A 17,097-nucleotide genomic window follows, 5' to 3' on the forward strand; every position below is an offset into this window, starting at 1 on the left:
TACGAACTATCATTGCAGTTGCAAGAAGGCTGGTCTGAAGAATCAGGCCATTTGCAAACGCAAAATGGCTTTTTCTGATGTATTAAATGGAAGGCATTCGAAAGGGGTGTTTGGGTGTACCTTCCAAATACCGAATTGTAGTGGTACGTAGAAATGTTTTTCCACCATAATTTGGCCCATAACAATCATACTTCATCACCATCTCCGTGATTGTGGTAACCAATCCTCAAATGATAAGGTGTCCCGTAAAAACCTCTTCCCCTTTAAGAATGTTTCAAAACAATCATTGTATGTAGAGGCATTGGTCCTATGTACCACTGCCTATTCAAATAAAATAATAATGAAACAAATAAATCTGTTTTTTAAATGATCCAGTTTTCCTTTAATAAATAATATTAAGGACTACTTCTCCTGTTCCACAGTTTCAAGGTTGTACTTTCTGGCATAACTTAGTATGATCCTCACACTCTTTCATGATGTACTGATATTTTGTCATTCTGATTTTACTGAAAAGCTGGGGATATAGCTCAGTGGTAGAGCATTTGACTGCAGATCAAGAGGTCCCTGGTTCAAATCCGGGTGTCCCCTCACCCTATTTTGATTCTGTTGTTTGTAATTGGGACTTTTATTTATTTATTTATTTATGCAATTTTTAAAGCGCTGCAATTACCCTAGGGTGTCTCGGCGCTGAGGGCTAAGAGCTGATACCAGTAGTTAGATCTCTAAGGCAAAGATTAAAAGGATTTGATTAGTCGTAACGTTGGGAGAACAGCCATGTCTTTAGCTGTTTTCTGAAAATGATCAGGGATGGACTGGATTTTATGTTAAAAGGAAGGGAGTTCCATAGTTTTGCAGCTGCTATGGTAAAACATCTGTCTCCCCAGTTGACTTTCCTTGTTCTGGGTATCTGAAGCAGATGAGCCGTGTTAGAACGAAGCGTTCTGGGGGTAGCCAAAGGCTTAAGGGAGCTTCTGAGGAATTTAGGTCCCATGTTGTTTATTGCCTTGTAGACAATACAGAGGGCCTTAAACTTAGTACGACTTCTGACTGGAAGCCAGTGCAATTGGTCCAAATAACAGGAGACCGAGCTAGATTTTGGAATGCCCAGTAAAACTCTAGCAGAGGCATTTTGTATCATTTGTAATTTGGAAATGACCTTTTTTTGTGCATTGAGGAAGAGGGCATTGCAGTAGTCAGTACGTGAAAACACCAATGTAGATATAAGTGTTTTTCCTGTAGTTGTGGGAAGATATGGGAGAAGTTTCTTTATTTTCCTTAAGATGTTAAATGATGATGATACTACAGCGTTTACGTGATGATGGAAAAGGAGTTTATCTTCAAATATTATTCCCAGGTTTCTGACTTTACTGACTGGTTGGGGTGGAGTTCCCATTTCCTCCGGCCACCATAAGGGGGACCACAGAGGCTGAATACTTCCAAAGAACATGACCTCCGTCTTAGATGAATTAAGTTTTAAGCAGTTGGAAGCCATCCAACTGCTAATGGCCCTCATGCCGTCCTTGAAGTTCGCTGCAACCTTGAGTCCATTTCTATGAATGGATAGTACCAACTGGGTATCGTCGGCGTATGTTGTTAGGTTGATGTTATGGGCTTTTATTACCCTCGCTAAGTCCGAAACATAGATATTAAAAAGGGTCGGACTTAGCGAGGAACCCTGAGGGACTCCACACGGAAGGCTAAAAGTAGGAGAAGTGAAAGTACCTAACTTGACTGCCTGTTTGCGGTCAGCCAGGAAAGATGTAATAAGATCTCTGGCCTTGTGTTTAATACCGATGGCCTCGACACGGCCGATCAAAGTAGAGTGATCGACCGTGTCGAAAGCCGCCGACAAGTCCAACAAAATCAGGACAGCCTGTCCGCCGTTATCCATCGTGGTCCTTATTTCATCTGCAGCCTTGATCAAGGCAGTTTCTGTTCCATGACCTTGTCGGAAACCGAACTGGGTGTCATCTAAAAGGTCATTAGTTTGAATGTAGTCAGACAGTTGTTTATTCATGATAGATTCAAAGATCTTAGCTGGGAACGGCAGAGATGCAATAGGACGGTAGCTGGAAGGTAGTGAAGGATCAAGGGAAGGTTTTTTGAGAAGCGGCCTGATTACAGTGTTTTTCCAAATAGTAGGGTAAGAACGTGTTGAAAACATAGTATTACAAATGTGTGTCAGTGGTAAAGTGATGATGTCTGGAATAGTGTTGAGTATGGAAGGGTGACAAGGGTCGAGTGGGGAACCAGATTTGATTGACAGAATTAATTTATGAATGTGTTGTGGATGTATCTTAGTGAATTCCGTCAAAGCAGTAGAGTTAGAGTTTATCTGAGTGTTAGAAGAGTCAGTATTATTGGAATTTGGGGTGAAGTCCTTAAATATAGATGTGACCTTTTCAGAGAAGAAGTCAGCCAGTGTATTACAAAGGGTTTGAGATGTTTCAGTGGGAGGGTTGGATGGTTCGGCAAGATGGTTTAGAACTTCGAACAATTTCTTCATGCTGCATCCGGCATGATCTATTTGGGAGGTGTAATAGATGTTTTTTTCTGTTACTATGCTCTGCTTGTAGTTATGAAGTGCAGCTTTGTATATTATCTTGTCTGATGAATTGTAGTGTTTGCGCCAGTGGCGCTCAAGGTTACGACAATGTTGACGTTGAAGTCTAAGATTTTCCGTGAACCATGGGGCCGAGGGGGTCTTCCTGTTATGTTTGGATGTTCTGGGTGGAGCTAATGTGAAAAATGCCCCTTCCAGAATGGAAGTGTAACTGGTGGCTACAATGTTGGGGTCTGTTTCGTTGTCTATACCCATGAAAGCATCAGTAAGAGTCTGTGTGAGTTGATTGTAATCTAAGTTTTTCCAGTCTCTAGTGGTTAGATGGGAGTTCTGAGATGTGTTTTTAGGAGCTATCGTTTTAGTTTTAATGTCAAATAGAATGGCAGAGTGATCAGACCATGTTAGGGGAAGTATTTTGTTCTTGATGATATAAGGATTGTTAGTAAAAATGCCATCAAGCGTATGTCCTGCCTTATGTGTTGGAACTGTTATCAGTTGTTCAAGATCTACAGAAAGAAGGTCATTAATAAGCTGGTCGGTGTCTTTATCAGTCTGGGATTCGAGATGAAAATTAAAATCTCCCAAACAGTGAAGCGTTTGTGATCCACGGCTAACTCACTCAATTGATGGAGTTGTGAGAGAAAAATAGTACGAGAACCTGGAGGGCGGTACAGAAGAATGCCTGTGAATGTTTGGTTAGTAGTAAGAGTGACCGTAAAGGCAAGTGCCTCACAGCTCCCGTGTTTTAAGTCAATAGCTTTAACACGGAGGCTGTTACGGTATATTATTGCAATCCCTCCGCCTTTGTGCGCAGAGATGCGGTCCTGCCTATGAACACAGTAGTCTTCTGGCATGGCAGCTTTAAAATCGGGTCCTGATGCATCGTCTCCCCAAGTTTCGGTGAGGAATAGGAGATCGATGGCGTAGGTATTAAGCAGCTCTAATATTTCAATTCTATGACAAGGAAGCGAGCGAGCGTTAACTAGTGCTGCATGTATCAATTTTTGGGGTGTTGGTGTTACCAGATTATTATTTGTGCAAAGGGTACAAAGAAATGGCCCTCCAATAGGATCAGCAAGTAAGCATATCGGGGGATCATGCGCCTTATGTAGAGTGTTGTTTAGGTTGAGAAGTTCGTTTGCTGTATAGACTAACCTTGTTGACGCCAGAGATGTAGGGGGGGGGTGGCCCTAGGCTCGGTCCAGGCTCGGACGGGCACAGACGGGCTTGGCTTAGGCGCGGCTTCGGCGCGCGCCCGGCGCACCCGCTGCGCCAGCCCGCTGCGCCAGCCCGCTGCGCCAGCCCGCTGCGCCGTCTGGTAATAACGCACATTATATAGGAGAGTGAGGAGGGTGGGAGTCCTGCGCGACTAGAGCGCTGACCCCGCTACCCCCAAGATGGCGCCCACCGCCGCCAGACGCTGAGCAGATAGTAAAAAACGGAGGTTGGAAAAGATGAGATGAAGCGTGTCAAGGGTGTTAGAGTGCCTGATATAATTCCCAAAGTTAATATCAAGTTAAGAATCCCCCAAATACAAAATGTCAATCGATGTGCAAATTTTACAGAACAAGATAAAAACACTATTAAAAATGGTGCAGTCTCGGGTCTAGATTACAGGTAACAAGCAATTAGCTCGCAGCCCCAGTTGCAATCACCGGGGAGAGCTACTAAGGCAATGCGGCCACTGAGAAGCCTACCTTAAGTATGCTGGGAGGGCGGGAGTCCTGCGCCACTAGAGCGCTGACCCCGCTACCCCCAAGATGGCGCCCACTGCCGCCAGACGCTGAGCAGATAGTCAAAAACGGAGGTGGGAAAAGATGAGATGAAGCGTGTCAAGGGTTTTAGAGTGCCTGATATAATTCCCCAAGTTAATCTCAAGTTAAGAATCCCCCAAATACAAAATGTCAATCGATGTGCAAATTTTACAGAACAAGATAAAAACACTATTAAAAATGGTGCAGTCTCAGGTCTAGATTACAGGTAACAAGCAATTAGCTCGCAGCCCCAGTTGCAATCACCGGGGAGAGCTACTAAGGCAATGCGGCCACCGAGAAGCCTACCTTAAGTATGCTGGGAGGGCGGGAGTCCTGCGCGACTAGAGCGCTGACCCCGCTACCCCCAAGATGGCGCCCACCGCCGCCAGACGCTGAGCAGATAGTCAAAAACGGAGGTAGGAAAAGATGAGATGAAGCGTGTCAAGGGTGTTAGAGTGCCTGATATAATTCCCCAAGTTAATCTCAAATTAAGAATCCCCCACTTACAAAATGTCAATCGATGTGCAAATTTTACAGAACAAGATAAAAACACTATTAAAAATGGTGCAGTCTCGGGTCTAGATTACAGGTAACAAGCAATTAGCTCGCAGCCTCAGTTGCAATCACCGGGGAGAGCTACTAAGGCAATGGGGCCACCGAGAAGCCTACCTGAAGTATGCTGGAAGGGCGGGAGTCCTGCGCGACTAGAGCGCTGACCCCGCTACCCCCAAGATGGCGCCCACCGCCGCCAGACGCTGAGCAGATAGTCAAAAACTGAGGTAGGAAAAGAGGAGATGAAGCGTGTCAAGGGTGTTAGAGTGCCTGATATAATTCCCCAAGTTAATCTCAAGTTAAGAATCCCCCAAATACAAAATGTCAATCGATGTGCAAATTTTACAGAACAAGATAAAAACACTATTAAAAATGGTGCAGTCTCGGGTCTAGATTACAGGTAACAAGCCATTAGCTCGCAGCCCCAGTTGCAATCACTTTTCATCAATTCCATTTGGAACATCTTTGACAGAGTCAGTGTTCCTTTGGATATTGCACTTTAATAGTATTTCAGTGTTTCCTGCTCAAAGCCTGTGAGTGAATGCAGTTTTTAACACTCGGCTTGGTATTCCCTTTGGGAAATTTCTGAAACATCATTGATCAATTTTGGAATTCAGCTCTTCCTTTCACAGCACTAAACAAAGGGAATGGACTATGAACCAATTGACAACTTTGTTATACTGTTTGGTGCTTTCTTGTATTGCACTGAAGAAATGGCGTATAAAACTTGGCAGCGAAGCAGTCAATCTATTTCTCATTTCACCTGTGTCTTCAGTCTTACATATATTCCACCTCTTCTCTGTGCATGTAAAGTATGTTTTTGTTTGAAGCACTTCATTTTTGTGCAACGTAGGAACTATTTAATTTCTCCTTACTAGCTCTGCCTACGTGCAAGATGTACAAACTATCATTGCAGTTGCAAGAAGGCTGGTCTGAAGAATCAGGCCATTTGCAAACGCAAAATGGCTTTTTCTGATGTATTAAATGAAAGGTATTCGAAAGGGGTGTTTTGGGTGTACCTTCCAAATACCGAATTGTTGTGGTACGTAGAAATGTTTTTCCACCATAATTTGGCCAAAACAATCATACTTCATCACCATCTCTGTGATTGTGGTAACCAATCCTCAAATAATAAGGTGTCCCGTATAAACCTCTTCCCCTTTAAGAATGTTTCAAAACAATCATTGTATGTAGAGGCATTGGTCCTATGTACCACTGCCTATTCAAATAAAATAACCATGAAACAAATAAATCTGTTTTTTAAATGATCCAGTTTTCCTTTAATAAATAATATTAAGTACTACTTCTCCTGTTCCACAGTTTCAAGGTTGTACTTTCTGGCACAACTTAGTATGATCCTCACACTCGTTCATGATGTACTGATATTTTGTCATTCTGATTTTACTGAAAAGCTGGGGATATAGCTCAGTGATAGAGCATTTGACTGCAGATCAAGAGGTCCCTGGTTCAAATCCAGGTGTCCCCTCACCCTATTTTGATTCTGTTGTTTGTAATTGGGACTTTCCATCAATTCCATTTGGATCATCATTGACAGAGTCAGTGTTCCCTTGGATATTGCACTTTAATGGCATTACAGTGTTTGCTTCTCAAAACCTGTGAGCAAATGCAGTTTTTAACACTCAGCTTGGTATTCCCTTTGGGAAATTTCTGAAACATCATTCATCAATTTTGGAATTCGGCTCTTCCTTTCACAGCACTAAACAAAGGGAATGGACTATGAGACCAATTGACAACTTTGTTATACTGTTTGGTGCTTTCTTGTATTGCACTGAAGAAATGGCGTATAAAACTTGGCAGCGAAGCAGTCAATCTATTTCTCATTTCACCTGTGTCTTCAGTCTTACATATATTCCACCTCTTCTCTGTGCATGCAAAGTATGTGTTTGTTTGAAACACTTCATTTTTGTGCAACGTAGGAACTATTTAATTTCTCCTTAAAAGCTCTGCCTACGTGCAAGATGTACGAACTATCATTGCAGTTGCAAGAAGGCTGGTCTGAAGAATCAGGCCATTTGCAAACGCAAAATGGCTTTTTCTGATGTATTAAATGAAAGGTATTCGAAAGGGGTGTTTTGGGTGTACCTTCCAAATACCGAATTGTAGTGGTACGTAGAAATGTTTTTCCACCATAATTTGGCCAAATCAATCATACTTCATCACCATCTCTGTGATTGTGGTAACCAATCATCAAATGATAAGGTGTCCCATAAAAACCTCTTCCCCTTTAAGAATGTTTCAAAACAATCATTGTATGTAGAGGCATTGGTCCTATGTACCACTGCCTATTCAAATAAAATAATAATGAAACAAATAAATCTGTTTTTTAAATGATCCAGTTTTCCTTTAATAAATAATATTAAGGACTACTTCTCCTGTTCCACAGTTTCAAGGTTGTACTTTCTGGCATAACTTAGTATGATCCTCACACTCTTTCATGATGTACTGATATTTTGTCATTCTGATTTTACTGAAAAGCTGGGGATATAGCTCAGTGGTAGAGCATTTGACTGCAGATCAAGAGGTCCCTGGTTCAAATCCGGGTGTCCCCTCACCCTATTTTGATTCTGTTGTTTGTAATTGGGACTTTTATTTATTTATTTATTTATGCAATTTTTAAAGCGCTGCAATTACCCTAGGGTGTCTCGGCGCTGAGGGCTAAGAGCTGATACCAGTAGTTAGATCTCTAAGGCAAAGATTAAAAGGATTTGATTAGTCGTAACGTTGGGAGAACAGCCATGTCTTTAGCTGTTTTCTGAAAATGATCAGGGATGGACTGGATTTTATGTTAAAAGGAAGGGAGTTCCATAGTTTTGCAGCTGCTATGGTAAAACATCTGTCTCCCCAGTTGACTTTCCTTGTTCTGGGTATCTGAAGCAGATGAGCCGTGTTAGAACGAAGCGTTCTGGGGGTAGCCAAAGGCTTAAGGGAGCTTCTGAGGAATTTAGGTCCCATGTTGTTTATTGCCTTGTAGACAATACAGAGGGCCTTAAACTTCGTACGACTTCTGACTGGAAGCCAGTGCAATTGGTCCAAATAACAGGAGACCGAGCTAGATTTTGGAATGCCCAGTAAAACTCTAGCAGAGGCATTTTGTATCATTTGTAATTTGGAAATGACCTTTTTTTGTGCATTGAGGAAGAGGGCATTGCAGTAGTCAGTACGTGAAAACACCAATGTAGATATAAGTGTTTTTCCTGTAGTTGTGGGAAGATATGGGAGAAGTTTCTTTATTTTCCTTAAGATGTTAAATGATGATGATACTACAGCGTTTACGTGATGATGGAAAAGGAGTTTATCTTCAAATATTATTCCCAGGTTTCTGACTTTACTGACTGGTTGGGGTGGAGTTCCCATTTCCTCCGGCCACCATAAGGGGGACCACAGAGGCTGAATACTTCCAAAGAACATGACCTCCGTCTTAGATGAATTAAGTTTTAAGCAGTTGGAAGCCATCCAACTGCTAATGGCCCTCATGCCGTCCTTGAAGTTCGCTGCAACCTTGAGTCCATTTCTATGAATGGATAGTACCAACTGGGTATCGTCGGCGTATGTTGTTAGGTTGATGTTATGGGCTTTTATTACCCTCGCTAAGTCCGAAACATAGATATTAAAAAGGGTCGGACTTAGCGAGGAACCCTGAGGGACTCCACACGGAAGGCTAAAAGTAGGAGAAGTGAAAGTACCTAACTTGACTGCCTGTTTGCGGTCAGCCAGGAAAGATGTAATAAGATCTCTGGCCTTGTGTTTAATACCGATGGCCTCGACACGGCCGATCAAAGTAGAGTGATCGACCGTGTCGAAAGCCGCCGACAAGTCCAACAAAATCAGGACAGCCTGTCCGCCGTTATCCATCGTGGTCCTTATTTCATCTGCAGCCTTGATCAAGGCAGTTTCTGTTCCATGACCTTGTCGGAAACCGAACTGGGTGTCATCTAAAAGGTCATTAGTTTGAATGTAGTCAGACAGTTGTTTATTCATGATAGATTCAAAGATCTTAGCTGGGAACGGCAGAGATGCAATAGGACGGTAGCTGGAAGGTAGTGAAGGATCAAGGGAAGGTTTTTTGAGAAGCGGCCTGATTACAGTGTTTTTCCAAATAGTAGGGTAAGAACGTGTTGAAAACATAGTATTACAAATGTGTGTCAGTGGTAAAGTGATGATGTCTGGAATAGTGTTGAGTATGGAAGGGTGACAAGGGTCGAGTGGGGAACCAGATTTGATTGACAGAATTAATTTATGAATGTGTTGTGGATGTATCTTAGTGAATTCCGTCAAAGCAGTAGAGTTAGAGTTTATCTGAGTGTTAGAAGAGTCAGTATTATTGGAATTTGGGGTGAAGTCCTTAAATATAGATGTGACCTTTTCAGAGAAGAAGTCAGCCAGTGTATTACAAAGGGTTTGAGATGTTTCAGTGGGAGGGTTGGATGGTTCGGCAAGATGGTTTAGAACTTCGAACAATTTCTTCATGCTGCATCCGGCATGATCTATTTGGGAGGTGTAATAGATGTTTTTTTCTGTTACTATGCTCTGCTTGTAGTTATGAAGTGCAGCTTTGTATATTATCTTGTCTGATGAATTGTAGTGTTTGCGCCAGTGGCGCTCAAGGTTACGACAATGTTGACGTTGAAGTCTAAGATTTTCCGTGAACCATGGGGCCGAGGGGGTCTTCCTGTTATGTTTGGATGTTCTGGGTGGAGCTAATGTGAAAAATGCCCCTTCCAGAATGGAAGTGTAACTGGTGGCTACAATGTTGGGGTCTGTTTCGTTGTCTATACCCATGAAAGCATCAGTAAGAGTCTGTGTGAGTTGATTGTAATCTAAGTTTTTCCAGTCTCTAGTGGTTAGATGGGAGTTCTGAGATGTGTTTTTAGGAGCTATCGTTTTAGTTTTAATGTCAAATAGAATGGCAGAGTGATCAGACCATGTTAGGGGAAGTATTTTGTTCTTGATGATATAAGGATTGTTAGTAAAAATGCCATCAAGCGTATGTCCTGCCTTATGTGTTGGAACTGTTATCAGTTGTTCAAGATCTACAGAAAGAAGGTCATTAATAAGCTGGTCGGTGTCTTTATCAGTCTGGGATTCGAGATGAAAATTAAAATCTCCCAAACAGTGAAGCGTTTGTGATCCACGGCTAACTCACTCAATTGATGGAGTTGTGAGAGAAAAATAGTACGAGAACCTGGAGGGCGGTACAGAAGAATGCCTGTGAATGTTTGGTTAGTAGTAAGAGTGACCGTAAAGGCAAGTGCCTCACAGCTCCCGTGTTTTAAGTCAATAGCTTTAACACGGAGGCTGTTACGGTATATTATTGCAATCCCTCCGCCTTTGTGCGCAGAGATGCGGTCCTGCCTATGAACACAGTAGTCTTCTGGCATGGCAGCTTTAAAATCGGGTCCTGATGCATCGTCTCCCCAAGTTTCGGTGAGGAATAGGAGATCGATGGCGTAGGTATTAAGCAGCTCTAATATTTCAATTCTATGACAAGGAAGCGAGCGAGCGTTAACTAGTGCTGCATGTATCAATTTTTGGGGTGTTGGTGTTACCAGATTATTATTTGTGCAAAGGGTACAAAGAAATGGCCCTCCAATAGGATCAGCAAGTAAGCATATCGGGGGATCATGCGCCTTATGTAGAGTGTTGTTTAGGTTGAGAAGTTCGTTTGCTGTATAGACTAACCTTGTTGACGCCAGAGATGTAGGGGGGGGGTGGCCCTAGGCTCGGTCCAGGCTCGGACGGGCACAGACGGGCTTGGCTTAGGCGCGGCTTCGGCGCGCGCCCGGCGCACCCGCTGCGCCAGCCCGCTGCGCCAGCCCGCTGCGCCGTCTGGTAATAACGCACATTATATAGGAGAGTGAGGAGGGTGGGAGTCCTGCGCGACTAGAGCGCTGACCCCGCTACCCCCAAGATGGCGCCCACCGCCGCCAGACGCTGAGCAGATAGTAAAAAACGGAGGTAGGAAAAGATGAGATGAAGCGTGTCAAGGGTGTTAGAGTGCCTGATATAATTCCCAAAGTTAATATCAAGTTAAGAATCCCCCAAATACAAAATGTCAATCGATGTGCAAATTTTACAGAACAAGATAAAAACACTATTAAAAATGGTGCAGTCTCGGGTCTAGATTACAGGTAACAAGCAATTAGCTCGCAGCCCCAGTTGCAATCACCGGGGAGAGCTACTAAGGCAATGCGGCCACTGAGAAGCCTACCTTAAGTATGCTGGGAGGGCGGGAGTCCTGCGCCACTAGAGCGCTGACCCCGCTACCCCCAAGATGGCGCCCACTGCCGCCAGACGCTGAGCAGATAGTCAAAAACGGAGGTAGGAAAAGATGAGATGAAGCGTGTCAAGGGTTTTAGAGTGCCTGATATAATTCCCCAAGTTAATCTCAAGTTAAGAATCCCCCAAATACAAAATGTCAATCGATGTGCAAATTTTACAGAACAAGATAAAAACACTATTAAAAATGGTGCAGTCTCAGGTCTAGATTACAGGTAACAAGCAATTAGCTCGCAGCCCCAGTTGCAATCACCGGGGAGAGCTACTAAGCAATGCGGCCACCGAGAAGCCTACCTTAAGTATGCTGGGAGGGCGGGAGTCCTGCGCGACTAGAGCGCTGACCCCGCTACCCCCAAGATGGCGCCCACCGCCGCCAGACGCTGAGCAGATAGTCAAAAACGGAGGTAGGAAAAGATGAGATGAAGCGTGTCAAGGGTGTTAGAGTGCCTGATATAATTCCCCAAGTTAATCTCAAATTAAGAATCCCCCACTTACAAAATGTCAATCGATGTGCAAATTTTACAGAACAAGATAAAAACACTATTAAAAATGGTGCAGTCTCGGGTCTAGATTACAGGTAACAAGCAATTAGCTCGCAGCCTCAGTTGCAATCACCGGGGAGAGCTACTAAGGCAATGGGGCCACCGAGAAGCCTACCTGAAGTATGCTGGAAGGGCGGGAGTCCTGCGCGACTAGAGCGCTGACCCCGCTACCCCCAAGATGGCGCCCACCGCCGCCAGACGCTGAGCAGATAGTCAAAAACAGAGGTAGGAAAAGAGGAGATGAAGCGTGTCAAGGGTGTTAGAGTGCCTGATATAATTCCCCAAGTTAATCTCAAGTTAAGAATCCCCCAAATACAAAATGTCAATCGATGTGCAAATTTTACAGAACAAGATAAAAACACTATTAAAAATGGTGCAGTCTCGGGTCTAGATTACAGGTAACAAGCCATTAGCTCGCAGCCCCAGTTGCAATCACTTTTCATCAATTCCATTTGGAACATCTTTGACAGAGTCAGTGTTCCTTTGGATATTGCACTTTAATAGTATTTCAGTGTTTCCTGCTCAAAGCCTGTGAGTGAATGCAGTTTTTAACACTCGGCTTGGTATTCCCTTTGGGAAATTTCTGAAACATCATTGATCAATTTTGGAATTCAGCTCTTCCTTTCACAGCACTAAACAAAGGGAATGGACTATGAACCAATTGACAACTTTGTTATACTGTTTGGTGCTTTCTTGTATTGCACTGAAGAAATGGCGTATAAAACTTGGCAGCGAAGCAGTCAATCTATTTCTCATTTCACCTGTGTCTTCAGTCTTACATATATTCCACCTCTTCTCTGTGCATGTAAAGTATGTTTTTGTTTGAAGCACTTCATTTTTGTGCAACGTAGGAACTATTTAATTTCTCCTTACTAGCTCTGCCTACGTGCAAGATGTACAAACTATCATTGCAGTTGCAAGAAGGCTGGTCTGAAGAATCAGGCCATTTGCAAACGCAAAATGGCTTTTTCTGATGTATTAAATGAAAGGTATTCGAAAGGGGTGTTTTGGGTGTACCTTCCAAATACCGAATTGTTGTGGTACGTAGAAATGTTTTTCCACCATAATTTGGCCAAAACAATCATACTTCATCACCATCTCTGTGATTGTGGTAACCAATCCTCAAATAATAAGGTGTCCCGTATAAACCTCTTCCCCTTTAAGAATGTTTCAAAACAATCATTGTATGTAGAGGCATTGGTCCTATGTACCACTGCCTATTCAAATAAAATAACCATGAAACAAATAAATCTGTTTTTTAAATGATCCAGTTTTCCTTTAATAAATAATATTAAGTACTACTTCTCCTGTTCCACAGTTTCAAGGTTGTACTTTCTGGCACAACTTAGTATGATCCTCACACTCGTTCATGATGTACTGATATTTTGTCATTCTGATTTTACTGAAAAGCTGGGGATATAGCTCAGTGATAGAGCATTTGACTGCAGATCAAGAGGTCCCTGGTTCAAATCCAGGTGTCCCCTCACCCTATTTTGATTCTGTTGTTTGTAATTGGGACTTTCCATCAATTCCATTTGGATCATCATTGACAGAGTCAGTGTTCCCTTGGATATTGCACTTTAATGGCATTACAGTGTTTGCTTCTCAAAACCTGTGAGCAAATGCAGTTTTTAACACTCAGCTTGGTATTCCCTTTGGGAAATTTCTGAAACATCATTCATCAATTTTGGAATTCGGCTCTTCCTTTCACAGCACTAAACAAAGGGAATGGACTATGAGACCAATTGACAACTTTGTTATACTGTTTGGTGCTTTCTTGTATTGCACTGAAGAAATGGCGTATAAAACTTGGCAGCGAAGCAGTCAATCTATTTCTCATTTCACCTGTGTCTTCAGTCTTACATATATTCCACCTCTTCTCTGTGCATGCAAAGTATGTGTTTGTTTGAAACACTTCATTTTTGTGCAACGTAGGAACTATTTAATTTCTCCTTAAAAGCTCTGCCTACGTGCAAGATGTACGAACTATCATTGCAGTTGCAAGAAGGCTGGTCTGAAGAATCAGGCCATTTGCAAACGCAAAATGGCTTTTTCTGATGTATTAAATGAAAGGTATTCGAAAGGGGTGTTTTGGGTGTACCTTCCAAATACCGAATTGTAGTGGTACGTAGAAATGTTTTTCCACCATAATTTGGCCAAATCAATCATACTTCATCACCATCTCTGTGATTGTGGTAACCAATCATCAAATGATAAGGTGTCCCATAAAAACCTCTTCCCCTTTAAGAATGTTTCAAAACAATCATTGTATGTAGAGGCATTGGTCCTATGTACCACTGCCTATTCAAATAAAATAACAATTAAACAAATAAATCTGTTTTTTAAATGATCCAGTTTTCCTTTAATAAATAATATTAAGGACTACTTCTCCTGTTCCACAGTTTCAAGGTTGTACTTTCTGGCACAACTTAGTATGATCCTCACACTCTTTCATGATGTACTGATATTTTGTCATTCTGATTTACCTGAAAAGCTGGGGATATAGCTCAGTGGTAGAGCATTTGACTGCAAATCAAGAGGTCCCTGGTTCAAATCCGGGTGTCCCCTCACCCTATTTTGATTCTGTTGTTTGTAATTGGGACTTTTCATCAATTCCATTTGGAACATCTTTGACAGAGTCAGTGTTCCCTTGGATATTGCACTTTAATAGCATTTCAGTGTTTCTGGAAAGGGGCGACCGCTCGGTCCCCCCGAACGTATGGATGGGTGCCCGAACCTCCCGGGAAAACCATTTTGGGCGGGGTGGGCGTAGCCCGGCTGGTATGCCCAAAGCGGCGTAGCCGGGGCGCGCCTTCCCCCGCCCGAGAGGGGTTGTCCTAGACACCTCGATGGAAGACCACGCCCAGTAGGCGTATCGGGGATGGGTACACGCCCTCCTGCAGAAGGATAAAGGAGCGGGAATCCAGAAGATCGTCCTCTTGTTCCTCGGATCGGAAGGCTGCACCCACTCGTTGCTCGTGAGCCCTCGACGGAAAAAGCAGCAATTTTGAATGTGTTAATCTTGTTTTTTCTCTTTCAGTTTCGAGGGCCCACAGATTTCAGGACCTCGTGGATCGACCAAGGGCAGAAGACTCGAAACCATGCCTAGCAAGACAGCAGGAAAGGGTTCAGAGACAGAGAGGATGTTACGCCTGTTGTCGAATCGGATGGCTTGTATGGACGGAAAGCTCGGACAAGTTCAATCGCTCGGGAGAGGTCTAGCGGAGGTAAAGAAGCAATTGGCCGCATTGAACGACCCAGGTCAGCCAAAAAAGGTTATAGGCCCGGCTTTGCCGGGAGTAGTCCCCGGGGGAAGAGGGAAGCGGGTCAAGGAAAGGGCGGTTTCGGGGGGGGGTCCCAGTTCCAGAGGTACCTCTCATCGCCCCCCTCGTACCGGTCGGTAACCCGGTTCAGACCCCTGATGTAGGCCAGCCTATCCCGGTGGTGATCACCTCTGTCGAGGACAATGAAATACCCCCAGAATTGGCCGCACAGTTGACGGCATGGCTCAAAACAAAGGTGGGGGGCACAGCGACCCCGGGAGATCCGGCTGAAGAAGCCAGAGTGTTAATGAAGCAGTTGCGGCAATCGAGAGATGTCGCGAAGGCGAGTGTTCCTCTTGTTCCCCCACAGGTGGCGCCGGGAGTACCAGCAGCTGTTCAAGAAAAGACGGCGGCAACATCAGCCGATCCGCGTAAGCTCGCATTGCCGATGGTGGGGGAGGGCTCGATACCCTCAAGGCGGGAAAAGGTTGCACAGCACATTCCCTTGGCCACGAAAGAGTTAATATGGGGAGACAAGTATGTCAACATGTTTTCATTGTTAACGGACCATCGTGAGATGGAGTATGCTAAAACGCAGAAAGATTTGTGGCACCCTAGTGTCTGGCGCGCCAAGATGGCCGAGTTTAGGGTGGAAGAGACAGTGACGAACTGGGTTAAGGCCTTCTCTATATTTACCGCAGTTATGGGGGAACGTAAACCTGAGGTTATGACTGAGTTGGTTTGCTATCAGAATCGCATCATGGATTTTTATTCAATGTATGAGGGGGAAGAATGGAAAGGCTATGACATGAAGTTCCGTAAAGCAAAAGAATATGATGCTTCTTTGTCTTGGGATTGTTTGGACTCGGTGTCATGGCACAAGCAACTCCTGCCAGGGGCGACAGGTACGTCCTCGCCAGGCGGGAGCGGGTCCGGAGTGGTCCGCCAAAAGCCCGGGGTGCCCTTTCGAGCAGGCACAGGTGGGGGCTATCAGCCTAGAGTTGGCGGGAATGGCGGAAAAGGAGGGGTCTGTTGGGGCTTCAATCGAGGCAATTGTAACAGACCACAGGGGACATGCAAGTTTAAGCATGTGTGTGCCGGCTGTGGGAATTCCTCACACCCGGAAAGTGCATGTAGATCAAAAAATGGTGGGACGGGAGGAAAAGGTGGACCTAAGCAGGAGTGAGGTAGACCTTTGTAACCGATTGCCTACACCCGTTGATCTCATGGTTATGATTCCGTGGTTAAACAAATACCCTGATCATGTATCCGCTGGGGTGTTGAGGAAGGGATTCTTACATGGCTTCCACATCCCGGCGGGGGAGGTTCGGGGGAACTCCTTTTGTAGAAACCAGTTATCGGTACGGCACAACCCAGGCGTGGCAGAAAAGAGAATAGCTGAAGAGGTCAGTTTAGGACGAGTGGCTGGCCCCTTTTCCTGCCCGCCGGTGGCCGAGTTCATCTGTTCCCCGTTAGGGGTTGTCCCGAAAAAAGATCCGGGGGAGTTTAGACTCATACATAACCTTTCTGCTCCTAGGGGTTCCTCAGTGAATGATGCCATTGACCCAGAAGTTTGTTCGGTACGATACGCATCGTTCGACGATGCCGTGGCCATATTAACCCACCTAGGCCCTGGGGCGCTGATGGCGAAATGTGATATCGAATCAGCATTCCGGTTGCTTCCGGTGCACCCGCAGGATCAGCGCCTGCTAGAGGTTTTGCATTTCAGGGAAGTTATTACATGGATAAATGTATGCCCATGGGTTGTTCCATTTCGTGTGCATATTTTGAGATGTTTAGCTGTTTTTTGGAATGGGCATTTACCGAGGCTACAGGGCAGAGACATGTTATGCATTATCTGGATGACTTTCTGTTTTTGGGGGCAGCCGGGGATACGAATTGCGCGCAGGCGCTGTATGATTTCTGCATCCTCATCTATGAATTTGGTGTCCCATTGGCACCAGGTAAGACGGTCGGACCATCTACTTCACTGGAGTTTCTGGGAATTGAGCTCGATTCTGTGGAGGGGTGTTTCCGACTACCAGTAGACAAAGTGATCAAGTCCAGGCTTCCTTGATGCAATGCCTTGGGGGGTAGAAAGTGACCCTGCACCAGTTACAACAAAC

General features: G+C 44.3%; 5 non-coding genes across 5 annotated transcripts; all 5 read left to right on the top strand.

Annotated features, from left to right (window-relative positions):
• Positions 1-516: 516 nt before the first annotated feature.
• TRNAC-GCA (transfer RNA cysteine (anticodon GCA)) lies at positions 517-588 on the top strand. Its single transcript has one exon. It is a non-coding gene; the product is annotated as a tRNA-Cys (tRNA).
• A 5,695-nt stretch (positions 589-6,283) lies between these two features.
• TRNAC-GCA (transfer RNA cysteine (anticodon GCA)) lies at positions 6,284-6,355 on the top strand. Its single transcript has one exon. It is a non-coding gene; the product is annotated as a tRNA-Cys (tRNA).
• A 1,012-nt stretch (positions 6,356-7,367) lies between these two features.
• TRNAC-GCA (transfer RNA cysteine (anticodon GCA)) lies at positions 7,368-7,439 on the top strand. The gene has a single exon. It is a non-coding gene; the product is annotated as a tRNA-Cys (tRNA).
• A 5,681-nt stretch (positions 7,440-13,120) lies between these two features.
• TRNAC-GCA (transfer RNA cysteine (anticodon GCA)) lies at positions 13,121-13,192 on the top strand. Its single transcript has one exon. It is a non-coding gene; the product is annotated as a tRNA-Cys (tRNA).
• A 1,012-nt stretch (positions 13,193-14,204) lies between these two features.
• On the top strand, positions 14,205-14,276 carry TRNAC-GCA (transfer RNA cysteine (anticodon GCA)). The gene has a single exon. It is a non-coding gene; the product is annotated as a tRNA-Cys (tRNA).
• Positions 14,277-17,097: the final 2,821 nt, after the last annotated feature.

This window comes from Lissotriton helveticus, chromosome 1_2, assembly GCF_964261635.1.
Source record: "Lissotriton helveticus chromosome 1_2, aLisHel1.1, whole genome shotgun sequence".
NCBI lineage: Eukaryota > Metazoa > Chordata > Amphibia > Caudata > Salamandridae > Lissotriton > Lissotriton helveticus.